General features: G+C 28.9%; 1 non-coding gene across 1 annotated transcript; it reads right to left on the bottom strand.

Moving 5' to 3' along the window:
* Window positions 1-19: 19 nt before the first annotated feature.
* Window positions 20-93, bottom strand: TRNAI-AAU (transfer RNA isoleucine (anticodon AAU)). The gene has a single exon. It is a non-coding gene; the product is annotated as a tRNA-Ile (tRNA).
* Between the last annotated feature and the right edge of the window lie 14,230 nt (window positions 94-14,323).

Below are 14,323 nucleotides of genomic sequence, written 5' to 3' on the forward strand. Positions count from 1 at the left end.
TTGAAAAATTAAAATAAAATGGCCCGTGCAGGTCTCGAACCTGCGACCTTGGCGTTATTAGCACCACGCTCTAACCAACTGAGCTAACGGGCCATGTTATTATAATTTCAATCATAATCGATATCCTTTCACGTAACTTTAACCCATCTTGCTCGCTTGAGTTAGACTCTTTCCTATTTTATTAGTAAAATGTTCTCAAAGCTAATTTTTAATAAAACAAAGATAGATATTCATTTTTATTTTTGCTGATTTATTATTTTATTTTTAAATAAAAATATAGTTTTTATTTTAAAGAAATTTAGAGTTTCTTTTATGATTGTCATGTTGATTAATGATATAAAAAATGTAAGAGTAATGTATCAATAATATTTTTTAAACTAAATTTTCTAAGAGTTCTAATTTTGTATGTTTTTTTTAAATAAATTGTAGTTAAAATATTTGATATTCTCTGGACCATTATTATGCCATTAATCTTACAATTTTTAAACTTTTATCATCGATGAGTTACCTTCTATTAAATTATTTTAGAAATTATACTATTTTATATATTTTTTTCTATTGTTGAGTTATCTTTTAATTAAAATGAAATACCATAATATTTAAGATGATGTTTTGACTATGTATACTGACCTAAAAGGAGCTAAGCATTGACGCAAGACTCTATAGAGAAGCCTCTTGTGGCGGGCCTTTAAAGAAAGGTGAAAAAGACTATCTCTTCTAGACAACACCCCCTAAACATCAATGTCATAAGCTTCAATGCCTATCTAAAAGAAGCCACATATGAGGGCGAGTACGATCCACAAAAATCTCTCCCATACGAGACCAACTCAACTTGTGTTATGAAAATTTGGCAAGCCTCCTTAGGAACTCATCAAGTTTCTCAAGGCTAACATAAACCTCTTTTGCAGACTCTCCCAAGGATATGTCGAATGTCTACCTTATCATGGTATGTCATCAACTCAACATCATCCCTTCTTTAAAATATATCGCTCAGAAAAGACGTCTTCAATCACCAAAAAAAGGTTGAGGTTGCCAATAATATTATGAACAAGCTCATCCAAGCTAACTTCATCTTAGAGATGAACTACACTAATGACTATCAAATTTGGTGTTAGTCAAGATAGCAAGTAGCAAGTGAAGATGTGTGTTGACTACACTGACCTTGATAGTTTTTCCTAAATACATGTTTCCTTTGACAACATAAACAAGTTGGTAGACAACTTGGTCGACTATTAGCTTTTATCCTTAAATGATGCATATTTCAGTTGCAACCAGATCTCAATGCACAAAAAAGATTAGAACAAGACGATATTCATGATAGAGTGTCATACTCCAATTTTGTCAGGGTATAATTCATTTGATACAAGTTCATTTGTCAAGTTTTGTATTTTTAGTCATATGCATTATTATCATAAAAAAAGTCACCATAATCATGCATATATGCATTATAGTAAAATAAGTCAACATAAAGTCAACATTTTAAATGTTGAAGAAATTGACTAAAATTGTATTTTTTTCATTATACATTTTGAAAAAATAAATTCATGATTATTAGATTTATCATCAAAATATCCATTTAAAATTTATTAATCATTTTCATGCATCATAAAACAAAAATCAATCTTTCTAAAAGGTCCAAAATATCACTCATTTATTACATCATTATTCCATGCATATATTACATTATTATTCCATACATATATTACATCATTATTCACTATTTAATTAAATAAATTTTTAGAAGACACTCACACTCTTTGCATAATTCCTAAACTACCATTTTTAGAGCCTACAAATGAAACCATTCTCATTCAAAAACCTCACCACTAATCATTCACAAAAATTAAGTCAAAATTCTCTTCATTTTTCCTTAAGTCATTTCTTTCTTTCTTTATTGAATTTTATTTTAGGTATGCTCTTATACCTGTCATTTATTTAATTCTGTTGCATTTTAATTCTTGCTTTATTTATTTAGCACATTAACCATCACCATTTTGCATGGAAACTCAATTGATTTTAAATCAAGAGTTGAAAAATATTCTTGAACCTCCATGAGTAAAAGTGATTTGTTTATTTAATTTTCTTTGCATTATTATTCTTGCTACACTTAATTAGTACCTTAATCATCACCATTTTGCATGAAAACTCTATTGAATCTCCATGAGCAAAAGTGATTCAATATAATTTAATTTTCATTTATTTAATTTTATTTGCATTATTATTCTTGTTGCACTTAATTAATCACCACTATTTTGTATGGAAACTTCATTGATTCAAAATCAAGAGTTTAAAATGTTCTTAAAACTCCATGAACAAAAAGGGTAAAATATAAATGATAATTGTTTTACATAAATAATTTATTCAATAGCTTTTCAACATCACCCCGAGCATGAATTCATGGTTCGTTTGTCATGATGGTTGGTAAGATGACTGAATCAAACAAATACATGTTGCTGCATTTTTTATTTATTTTAGATTTTTGTTATTGTTTATTTGCTATTTTTAATTATGCCATTGTGTTTGTGAGACCGAGTAGATAGATTTTCATTATTTATTTGTTTAATTCCGTAAAAAATTGAGAAAGTTATGGTGTTTTTACATTTTTGTTAGAATATTTTATCTTCTATTTTTGTTACTACGGAAATAGTAATCAAATATGAGTCTGAGGAAGATGAAGTCTCCCCCACACCCCTTTATTGCTCAACACATACCTTTATCTTCTATTTTTGTCCTTTGAACCTATAACATTTTCCTTGCTACACCCCTAATTTTCAGCTTGTTTTCATCATTTGTAAAAAATTTATTTATTGTTTTCTTATTATTGCTTTATTTATTTATTTTTTGGTTTTTCATTTTCTTTAGTTTGTTAATTCTTTTACCTCTTGTATTGATAGTGTGTCCATCCCTTTTATTATTTATTTTATCTTTTTTATTTTTATTATTTGCTTTATTTTTTTGTTTATTGTATTGTACTTTTAGTTGATGCATAATTTTTAATCCAAAAAGATGAAATGACTCTTAAAATTAACCTTTCAAAAAATACAAAATAATCAAAGGTGTTTGATCAACATCAAGTATACTTTTCAAAATCACACAAAAACTTTTCAAAACCAAAATCAATCGCTTAACATCCATTAACCTTCACAAATAAAATCAATCGCTTAACATCCATTAACCTTCACAAATAAAATCAATCATTTGAAAAATTCAACTTGGTCAACACCAAACCCTTTTCTTTAATAAGCACCTCAAGTCATTTCTCAAACAATTTCATTTATGTATCACAAACAAAATGCTTGATCCAAGGTCAAGTTCATTTTCCCAAATCAAATTTCAAAAACACTTAATTCTTATTAAATACTTTTGCAATTAAGATGGAAAAGGAATATGGTGGATAATCTCCCATAATTCACCAAGGTGTGGTGGATTAGCCATAACTACTTCATCTTGACCACTCTCATTATTTGAAGAAGCCGATGTTGACTCTTTTTCATGCTCTTCTTTTGCTAGCCGTATTAACCTGTTTTTTTTATTTGTTCTCGCCGTCTTCTTGATCTCTAAATCAAATAACAATTCACTCGATTAGATACCTTGCATAAACAATTAAAAAATATCTTAGTAGCAGTACACTAATTAACAATTACTTAATAAGAACACAAAATAAAATAATAACAATAAATAAATAAATAAAACAAAAAATAAAAACAAAAAACAAAAACATAAAATAAAAACATAAAGCAAAAAGAAGAAAAACAAAATAAAAAACAAAGAATAAAAATAAAAACAACAATAAATAAAAACAATTAAAATTAAAATAACAATCAAATACAATAATTGCCTGTTGAAATAATTCAACAATACCCAACAACGGCGCCAAAAACTTAATGAATAATGAGCAGGTGTACTAAAATTCGTTGCTAATAATAAAAAAATTATTTCCACAAAGATTGTCATATTTCGACAATGCAATTGAAAATGTACTCGAATTGTAAAATTATGGATTTTCTCAAGCTTTTTGTTTGAATAGAAAAATAAATAAAATTGTTGGAAAAATATTAGAGAATAAAAGTGACTATGTCTTTTCCTAAATCCGTTGATTCTCTCTGTTGATAATTGCGTCTATCTCTTAACATGAATTCCTAGTCAAACAATAAATTAACATGATTCTTATACCCAATTCTTTGGTATAACTCACTCTTTCAACAACAACTCCTTAATTTTTTAGGAGAATTCAAAGCCAAAACAGACAAAAATGCTCGTTAATTTATAAATCACAAACTCATAATTATTTATTCCTAAATCTATTACTAAATTTAAATAATTAATCTAATTTTGGTATCAAAGCGTTAGGATTAATAATCACCTTCAACCTAAGATAAATTTATATGCACTTCAACACACACAAGGAATTAAGATTAAAATTAATTGAATAGAAACTATAATTTCATAACAAGAAATTAGCATGAAGCAAATTACATGGTTCAACAGGTTAAATCAACTCTATCTTCAAAGATCTAATCTAGAAAAAAATAGTTATTCATAATACAAATAATACAAACTATGAGGTTCGATAAATAATTTATGAAATTTGACATAGAATTTTATCTTGAATGGCGAAAAACCTTCATTCTTGAGCTCCTTGATCACTTGTATCGTCAAAATCACTCTCTAAAAAGTCTAACTTTCCAAAATCTAAAAATTTCCCTTTTAAAGACTTAAAAAATGCGTTAAATCATGTTACAATTGCTTTTAATCATGACGTAGTTTTTCCATTAACTTGATATTTTGTTAGCTTTTATTTGCCGCTTGTCTCATCGCAATCGGAGTTACGAAGCTCAAGATATGATCAAAGTATCAGATAGACGTCAACATGTAATATGTGCTAAAAATATGGATTCAAACGCGGCTAAATCGCACAATGATTTTTCTAGCAACTTCCTTTCTTTTCTTGCTTCCAAATTCTTCTTTTCTTCTTTTGACATATTTGTTCCTTATCTCATATTTTGTTAATTTTTCCTCTAAAGCTCATAATTTCTTCACAGATAAGTACTAAAAATAATGAAATTTTCTTTTAAAATTACATGATGACTTATTGTCATCAAGGAGAAATCCCATTTATATAGGAAAAAATTAGGTTAAAAAAAAATGATTCATGGTCCATTTTAATGAATTAATCAACTAATCCTAGTTGATAATCGATTAAGGGCTTTCAAAATACGATAACCCTAATCCAAAAAAGAAAACCCTAAAATGACTACATGATTTAATTGATTAAAGGTTTTTCTAATTGATTAAAATGCCATTTACCCTACTCTAATAAATTGGATTAAGTCCTTAGTCGATTAAGCAACATAAGAACTTTCCTAATCAATTAGAAATACTTGTTGATCAATTTCATACAAGCTTTGATATGTTTTCAAGAAGTTTTTTGAAATTAGAAAATCTTTTGAATTGTTTGTGTGTGTGTGCGCGCTTGTGTGTGTGTGCGCGGGGGGCGCACACTTTAAAACTTACTTTTTTCTTTTTATATTTTAAATGATAATTCTAATATGTTAAGCACATGATTAGATAAGATTTCACACTTTCACAAATTCAGATCTTCAAGTTTCCTTGCACGATACAACGATGACTTAACACTTCATCTGGAACTTGAATCTTCTGATTAATGAGACTTGAAATATCTTTTTGATCATGTGCCATCATTAGAAGCTTTATTTGACAGTTGAAATTAACTCCCTTGTCACAGAGAAAGCTCAACATCCAAAAGCTATTAGACTTATGAAGTTGTTATCATAAAGCTGCTTCATTAAAACTAAATGATGGTTATACCTGCAAGCACATAGATTCACATGTCTCTCTTTAACTCTTTGTTGGACTTTTGTGCAGTTTGAAGATCTTCCTTTAGTTTTTTTCTTTCTCAATAGTCTTCCTCAAGTCCTCAAAAACCTTCACATCCTCTATCTAGGATGCCACAAAATCTTTCTCATACTTTGAAGTCTTTCAACTTCTATTTTTAAAAATATCATTCCTTATAAATCTTCCTTGAGTCTAAGACTTCACTCAGATTACATACAAGATTATAATTCTCCAGACTTTGGACCGACCCCAGTTACTCTTATGACACTGATTCTCACTTCATGAATAACAACAAGGACTTGAGGGCGACTGTTCTGGACTGACCAATGACGCTATACAACACATGTACTCGTCTCACCTTAACTTTGAGCCACATGATCTCCTTCCTACGATCATCCACACTTTACGCCAGACAATTCGAAGACAATTACAAGAATCTCTCGTATATAACCGTGACTCTAAGTCAAGCCCGAAAAACGATTCAAACCCCACTTGCAAAATTCCATATCAATCTCTTAATGATTTGATTGTTAGAATGTTATTTTTTTTATATATTTTTTTGTAAATACCATCCTCCCTTTCACCAGAGAACCATCTCAGCCTTGCCGAAAACATTCCACAGAGTAGATATAGTTTTAGGATTGGCTTAATGTAAGATGAGACCTTAAAGTTAAATTGAGATATAAGATTGAACACATGATGAGCATCGTGTCGTGTCTGTAACTTTTCTTAGGTATACAGCAAATGGAATGAGGTCATAATACTAATGGGAACAAATCACGTGGAGGCCTCATATATACAAACTTTGTTAAGTTTCAAAATTGAAACCATAAAATTACTAACTATAGTGCGAATAATCATGGCAAGAGAGGTAAATGTTTTCTCGGGCCTCATATATACATTTCTGACCAAGTATGTATGTGAGTAGGATTGAATCTCCACCTTCATTTTTTATCTTTTTTTTCTTCTTACTTTCTATCACTCTCTTCATCTAATTCTCTCTCTTAATTATATTTTCATATTTAAATTTAGAGAGAGAGTGTTAAATTAAAAAATATAAAAAGTAAAGAGAAAAAAAAAAGAATCCATAAGATATCAAATTAATGAAAACAAGGTCACAAAATTATAGATAAAATCTCAGTTACAAATAAAATTAAAATAATTAATTTTGTATTTTAATAAGATATCAAATTAATGAAAACAAGGTCACAAAATTAGATAGTTATATAGAAGAGTTATTGTGTAAAGTATACATCTAAAACAAAAACGTTAGTGATACTTAAATTATAAAATATATTAGTCAGGAATTGAACCTTAACTTAACTCCAACAATATATATATATATATATATATATATATATATATATATATATATATATATATATATATATATATATATATATATATATATATATATATATATATATATATATATATATATATATATATATATATATATATATATATATATATATATATATATATATATATATTTAAATTATAAAATATATTAATCCGGAATTGAATCTTAACTTAACTCCAACAAATATATATATATATATATATATATATATATATATATATATATATATATATATATATATATATATATATATATATATATATATATATATATATATATATATTTATTCCTTCTATTTAAAGTGTTCTAATAAATGTGGATTAATGTGTATGCAAGTCTCAGCTAACTGTCCAACAAATAGAATTAGGACATTTAGGCAAAAAGACAAAAAAACAAAATTAGAGAGGAAATAATATTTTCTCAGTCTCAATTCATTACAAATCAATTTTACGAGATTAGAATTTTCTTGTAATTCAATTGTCAAATCATCTTGATTTTTGGTGACAGTTTTTATCACTTATAGAGATATATTCTAAATGGAGGAGATACAATTTTGAATTTTTTAGACATGTCTGTCGAATGGTTTATGAGATGCAAGTTTCATGGTTGTTTTGATGAATTGTATTTTTTATTTCTTGTTGTATTTTGAGATTGATTATAAATCTTGAGTATGTTGATGTATATCCATAACTAATATTAAAAGAGAATCTTGATTGTATTTATTATTTGATTATAGTGAAGATTTAAGTGATTTACGAATCTCTCGTAATTTTTTATTTCTAATTAACGCAAGTTTCTTAATAATAAAATTGTATTATGTGATGTGTTTTATTGATTATCTTGATTTAAGAGAAATTGTATCTTTGAATTATTCCGTTGTATTATAGATTTTCTTTCAAAAACATAATATAGTTATAATGTCTCTATTAAATAATTAAGTATAATATGTCGACATTATGTCTTTGCTTCCACAAAATTCCTTACTTCATGCCCATTAAGCTAATACTATAAGTGATACTTTATTAAGAATAATTTAATTAATCTCATATCAATGTGATTATTATTTATATATGTTTTTCTAAAGGTGTTAAAACTATGATTTTATATGTAAGATTGATGGCTTTATACACACAAACATATGCTTTAACTTTTTTGTTAGCTATAACTTAATATTAATAAAATTAATCGAGAAGCTTTACATAATGAGCATGAAGTGTGAAATGTTGAAGTAGCAAAGACATAATATCGACATATTTACCAAATTAACTAACACACATAATGGACAAGAAGAGTGCTTAATTGAATTTTATTATTGGTTTTAACCTGATGAAATATTTTATAAATTTAGAATAAATTAAAGTTGATGATATTTATGAATGAATAATTTTATTTTTCTAAAATTAACAAATTATGATAAATATAAATGAAAAGGAAAAAGAAGAAGCCTACATTCGTAGGAGCAGAATTTGGTTTCATTTCAATACCACATTGTGAAGTTGTGAATCATTCATTTTTGCAAAATGGGTGGTGTTCAATTATAGAGAGACTCAATCCACTATATTTCCTGTCAAAAGTAGCAAGTACAAAAAGAAAACATGAAATCAGTTAGAAAATTTTAATCACATAATTTTCTTTATGATAGAAATCTATTTAAGAGGTTGATAGTTTTTAATAAACAGTTTTTTTATACATTTGTCAATTATCAAATTTATGAACATATATACTATTAACTATTTCTTACCTTTTTAAAAAAATTATTTCTAATCATTGATAAAAAATAATTTTATAAAATTATTCATAATTTCTATTTTTATATTAAATTTAAACTTAGAGATAATAAATGAATAATTTTATGTAGAGTTAATTATAAATAACATTAGAAAATAATCAATAATTAGATGAGAAAGCTTTTGTAATAGCTATCCCTATAAGAGTAGTGCTTTAACTTTCTGCATAATAAATTCAATGGAAGGTAAGCTTTTTATAATGGAGAAAATAAAGTTTGACATGTTTGAGAAGCAAAGACATAATATCGACATATTAACCAAAATAGTACAAATAATGACCTAATATAAGGTTAATTACATTAGTTAAGAAGTTGGCATGACAACATATTGTCCTCATAAGTTCATATAAGTTCAATGACCACATTTCCACTTTTTTGATCTACATTTGTTACGATAAGACTAAAATACCCTTAAACCATAAAAATGTACTTTTGCCAAACAATTCAAAAGCAATTCAAGTGATTTACATATGTAAATTCTAACAAACCATGCATGTGCTTATACATTCTCAATTTAGTCTGCAATTTAAATACTTTAATTTTTTCTTTACCAAAAAATATTAATTCATATTACAAATAGTAATGAAATATATTTCTAACTATTGATAGAAATTGAACCTAGTTCATCTTTAATAAGGGAAGGTTCACAAACTCAAGAGGTGACATAGTGGTGAAGGCTTGGATCCCGAGAGCAAGATTGATTTTTAGCGGATGTTAAGTTCTAAATTTTGGGTCCCAAAATTTGGGATCCACGTATTTATCTTTTTAGTTATATAATTATATATTTTATATCTGTTTTTTTAATTATGTGTTTAATTATAATGTTTTTAAAATCTATGATTTTATATTGATTTTTCAAACATTCGGTATAAATTCATATTATTTTAGGCCTATTTTTTTAAAATTAGATCATGTCTCTAGATTGATTAGGTCGATCGTGCCTGAGAGTATGTTTCTCTTAAGGTTTCAAGTTCAAAACTTGTTAAATATTAATAATTTTTGTGTTGTGTCAGTCTATACATAATGTTGTTTTGACTTTAAAAGGGATTTTGATTAGTTGATGGTGAGATTGATTCTCTTAAATTAGTCAGATATAATGCCTTTGATATAAATAATATAATACTCTTTGTTTAAGTTGGATGATTGTTTCCCCTAAAATAAAGCATGCTCAAATATGAATTAGGCACACAAATCCACAAGTGGCACACCCCTTATTGGTAGCTAGCCACTATATAACGCAGACGGTGAAACCGAAGACACGTTGACCTCGAATTATGTATTAACTTGAGAAAAAGGAAGGGGAACCAACCTTTTGCCGGAAACGATCCCTAGAGATATCGAAGCGCACTAAAGTCCCTAATATGAGATGACTAAATGATGAAATAAAATTATGAAAGACGACACAATGAAACAAAATCATGGACGACTGAATGATGAAATAAAATCATAAAAGATGATACTATGAAACAAAATCGTGGTTGACTAAATAATGGAATAAAATAATAAAAGATGATACAATGAAACAAATTTGTAGCAACCAAATGATGAAATAAAATTACGCAAGACAAAATAGGAAAGCAAGTCAAAACATTTAACAAAGATGAAAATATGAGTTATTAGAGAAAAATTACAATTTTTTTAAACTCATATCTCTTACAAATTCCATTAATGGTAACAAAATTAGAAGCATTCAGTAAAGAAACTATGAGGCTTACTCTTTAACAACCATTATCTTCCCCTACAAGACTTCCTTCTTTAGGTACATTAACTCCAAAGGAATCTAAATACGTGGACATATCATATATATCTATTTGACAACATATTTTAGAAGGATTCATAAGCAACTTGGACGCTATTATCAACCGAATCTATAAAATCTCTCCTCACCTCCACCAAGTTATCCTCATAAGCTTTCACATTCTCCTTCTCCTTATGTAGAATATCCCCAACTTTTGCTACCTAAGAAATTAGCGTTTCTTGGGCCTCTACAGATTTGGTCAGGGAAGTATTCACGTCTTCGAGTTTATTCTCCTTCTTAGCAAAAGATACCTTCAAATAGGTAATATATGAGGCCAGCTCGGAAAGAGAACCATGAGTGTCTACATCCTTTTAGAAGCTAGCTAGCTTCTGTAGAAGTTGATTCTTATCATAGGTAATATGGTTATATTGGGCCTTCCAATGGTCTTTATCCTTTAAAGGGTTGTAAGGATCCATTAACTCACCATGGTCGTAAGCCTCCAAAGACATTAGGGAACCACCTTGATACATATGGTAGACCGTCTCCATCATAAAATCCATCTTAGTTACGTCAGTGAGTTTCCAAACATACGCATATCCCCCCTTGGAGATGTAAGAACATACCTTTTTACCAATGTGAGGTCCATAGGATAAGAAGACTTGTGGGAATTGAAAGAAGAAGGTTATGTTTAATTGCCGCCCAAGACAATCCCTCAAAGGGAAGATCAATATCTTTGGACCTTTTGGCAAAGGGTCCTTTTCGAGTCTAATTCTTACCTTGATCCCTTTTTATGCTCTCCCCTGAATCAGAGGTAGACTAGTCATTAAATTTATTACTTTGGACCTTGAAGGAAGGGAAACATATTGGAACAAGTTTGGTTATACATCTACAATCCTTAAGTTTTGATTATAATAAAATATAAAGAACAATTTTGTAATATAATAATTTGCTGAGTGTGTAGAATCTAAACAAATCTGATGCTGGATAAAGCAGAATCTGAACAAGCCAGACGCTGAATAAAGTTGGACATCATCAATCTCTGGACTATGGATAGAGAGACTCTGAAATCTTAATAAAAATACTCTAGACTCTAGATAGAGAGACTATGGACTCTGAATAAAAAAACTCTGGACTCTGGAAACCATCAAATTCTGAACCAAGGTTAAAATACAAAGAAGTACTCAACTTAAAGTTAACCTCTAGATATCCCAGTTAACACTTCTGAAGTAAGCAATCCATAATTAATCTGATAAATTCAAGTCTCATTTTCACTAGACTCTGAAGTCTATCTTCAAGGCTATGAACTCTGATCAAGCTTCAAAACATCTCATATACGAAGCCAATAATCTAGAGAAAATGACTGAATGAATATTCTAGAAGATAGTATAATTTGAGTGGCGAAATCAAAATGACTGATTTGCTGATTTTTCTAAGGATTGTACTACCAAACGACTATCAAAGATTTTCTCTCCACTATCCACGATTTTTAGCTCAACCTCATACCACCATTATAACTACGGAATTGAATAAGTTTCTAATTCTATCCTCCAACGATATTATTCATCATCTATATAAAGAGGATAAATAATGTTGATAATGACGACGAACTTCATTGACGAAACATATATATGAATGCTGAAAGAATTTCAATATAGAAAATCAATATCGAGAAAGAGAAAATAGAGAGAAACACTTAGCACTCTATTTCATATATTCTTAAGTGTAAAGTTTGTTTATCCCTTTGTGTATCTACTTATTTAGAGGCAATATTATAAACATAAACCTTGTATTTAACAGTTGTTAAATTCCTTAAGGGACTGGATTTTAGTCTGTAGCATCAAGAAGTCATTGACGGATAGTCTTTGAGTAGTAATTCCTCAAGGGACTAAGTTTAGTCATAATCCTTGAAAAGTCATTGACGGGTAGTCTTTGAGATTGTAATCAATTTGAATATTTGATTAAGTCATGTTGAGAAGGCAAAATCACTTTGATGAGTGGACTTGACTAACCTTGTTAACGGTGAACTATGATAAAAATACTTTGTCATTTTTATCATTGTTGTTATTATTTTGTGGTTGCAAAAAGCTATCATATTTGAAACCCAATTCAATCCCCATTTCTTGTGTTTCCTGAATCTTCACACTATTGTTCCAACATATTTACATGCTCCCCACCCAAAGTCTCGCTTTCCCCAAGAGTCGTTTCAATGGACACCTCTGAGTGGGAGTCTTATCTGCAACCAAAGCCTTCTTCCTCATGAGAAATTCTTGAGTTACAACATCTTATCTTCAAAACAGAACAAAGGATAAGCATCATAATATTATGAGAATGACAAGATCAAACATAAATACAATTTCTCTTCTCACTAAATAGATTTTTCCTCTCAAGAGTGGTGTCCATGTCCATAACTACCTGCGTGTTAATAAATCACCTCTTCTGCTGGGAAGAAGGACCATATGAAGGTCCGATGATACGATCTGCAAGTGCACATATATATCGCAGTAATACAAAATATTATTGATCCCACAAAGACCAATGTCAAGTGTATCAATATCTATCGTCTCTATGTAAATATTTCTAAGGTTATAGGGATATTTTTTTTGGGTGCAAATTGAAAGAAAACTACTATTTTTAGTAAGATGGGTTGATTAGAGAGGAGACCGAAATGTAGCTCGCATCAACCTTCAGTACTCACACAAGCATCATATTAATTGATTAAATAGGGATACTATTTTCTCTTAGTAAAAAAACATTAATTTAAATGTACTACTCGCTTTCGCGCAGTCGGAACCGATTTTTAGCCTAAAACCTATATTGTAGGTTTTCACGTGTTCATCGTGTTAAAGTGCAAAACCTTATTTTTGAAAATCAATTACTTCTTAATAATTAAAAAGTTACTTAAGGTGAAAAATAAAGTTTAAAGGTGCAACCGTCTTTCGTTCTCCTAACACCATATTTTAAGCTCACAAACGTCCGCTTTCGCGTGCCCGTTTATGCTCTTAAAATCTATTTTAAAAAATATTAGTTTTTGCATTTTTGATAAAAGATACTTTCGCAGAGCGGTTAACAAAAACATGATTTTTTTACTTCAGTCTGATACAAATTCCGTTCTTTCAAATGCAAATCGGTATCTCTAAATTATGGATTTCACAATAATTAATTCAATTTGAAAATAGTTGAAAACCATCCCTTAAACAAATCACATTTAATTAATTAAAATACGACTTATAGACGAATATCGTTGGAACGACGATCCTCAAATCCCAAACTCTGATAAATTAGTCGGACATATCTAATGCGATTAAATTACAGGTATTGAATTACATACCAGAATAATAAACACACACACACACACACACACACACACACACACACACACACACACACACACACACACACACACACACACACACACACACACACACACACACACACACACACACACACACACACACACACACACACACACACACACACACACACACACACACACACACACACACACACACACACACACACACACACACACACACACACACACACACACACACACACACACACACACACACACACACACACA

This window comes from Lathyrus oleraceus, chromosome 1 (assembly GCF_024323335.1).
Source record: "Lathyrus oleraceus cultivar Zhongwan6 chromosome 1, CAAS_Psat_ZW6_1.0, whole genome shotgun sequence".
NCBI classification, from domain to species: Eukaryota; Viridiplantae; Streptophyta; class Magnoliopsida; order Fabales; family Fabaceae; genus Lathyrus; species Lathyrus oleraceus.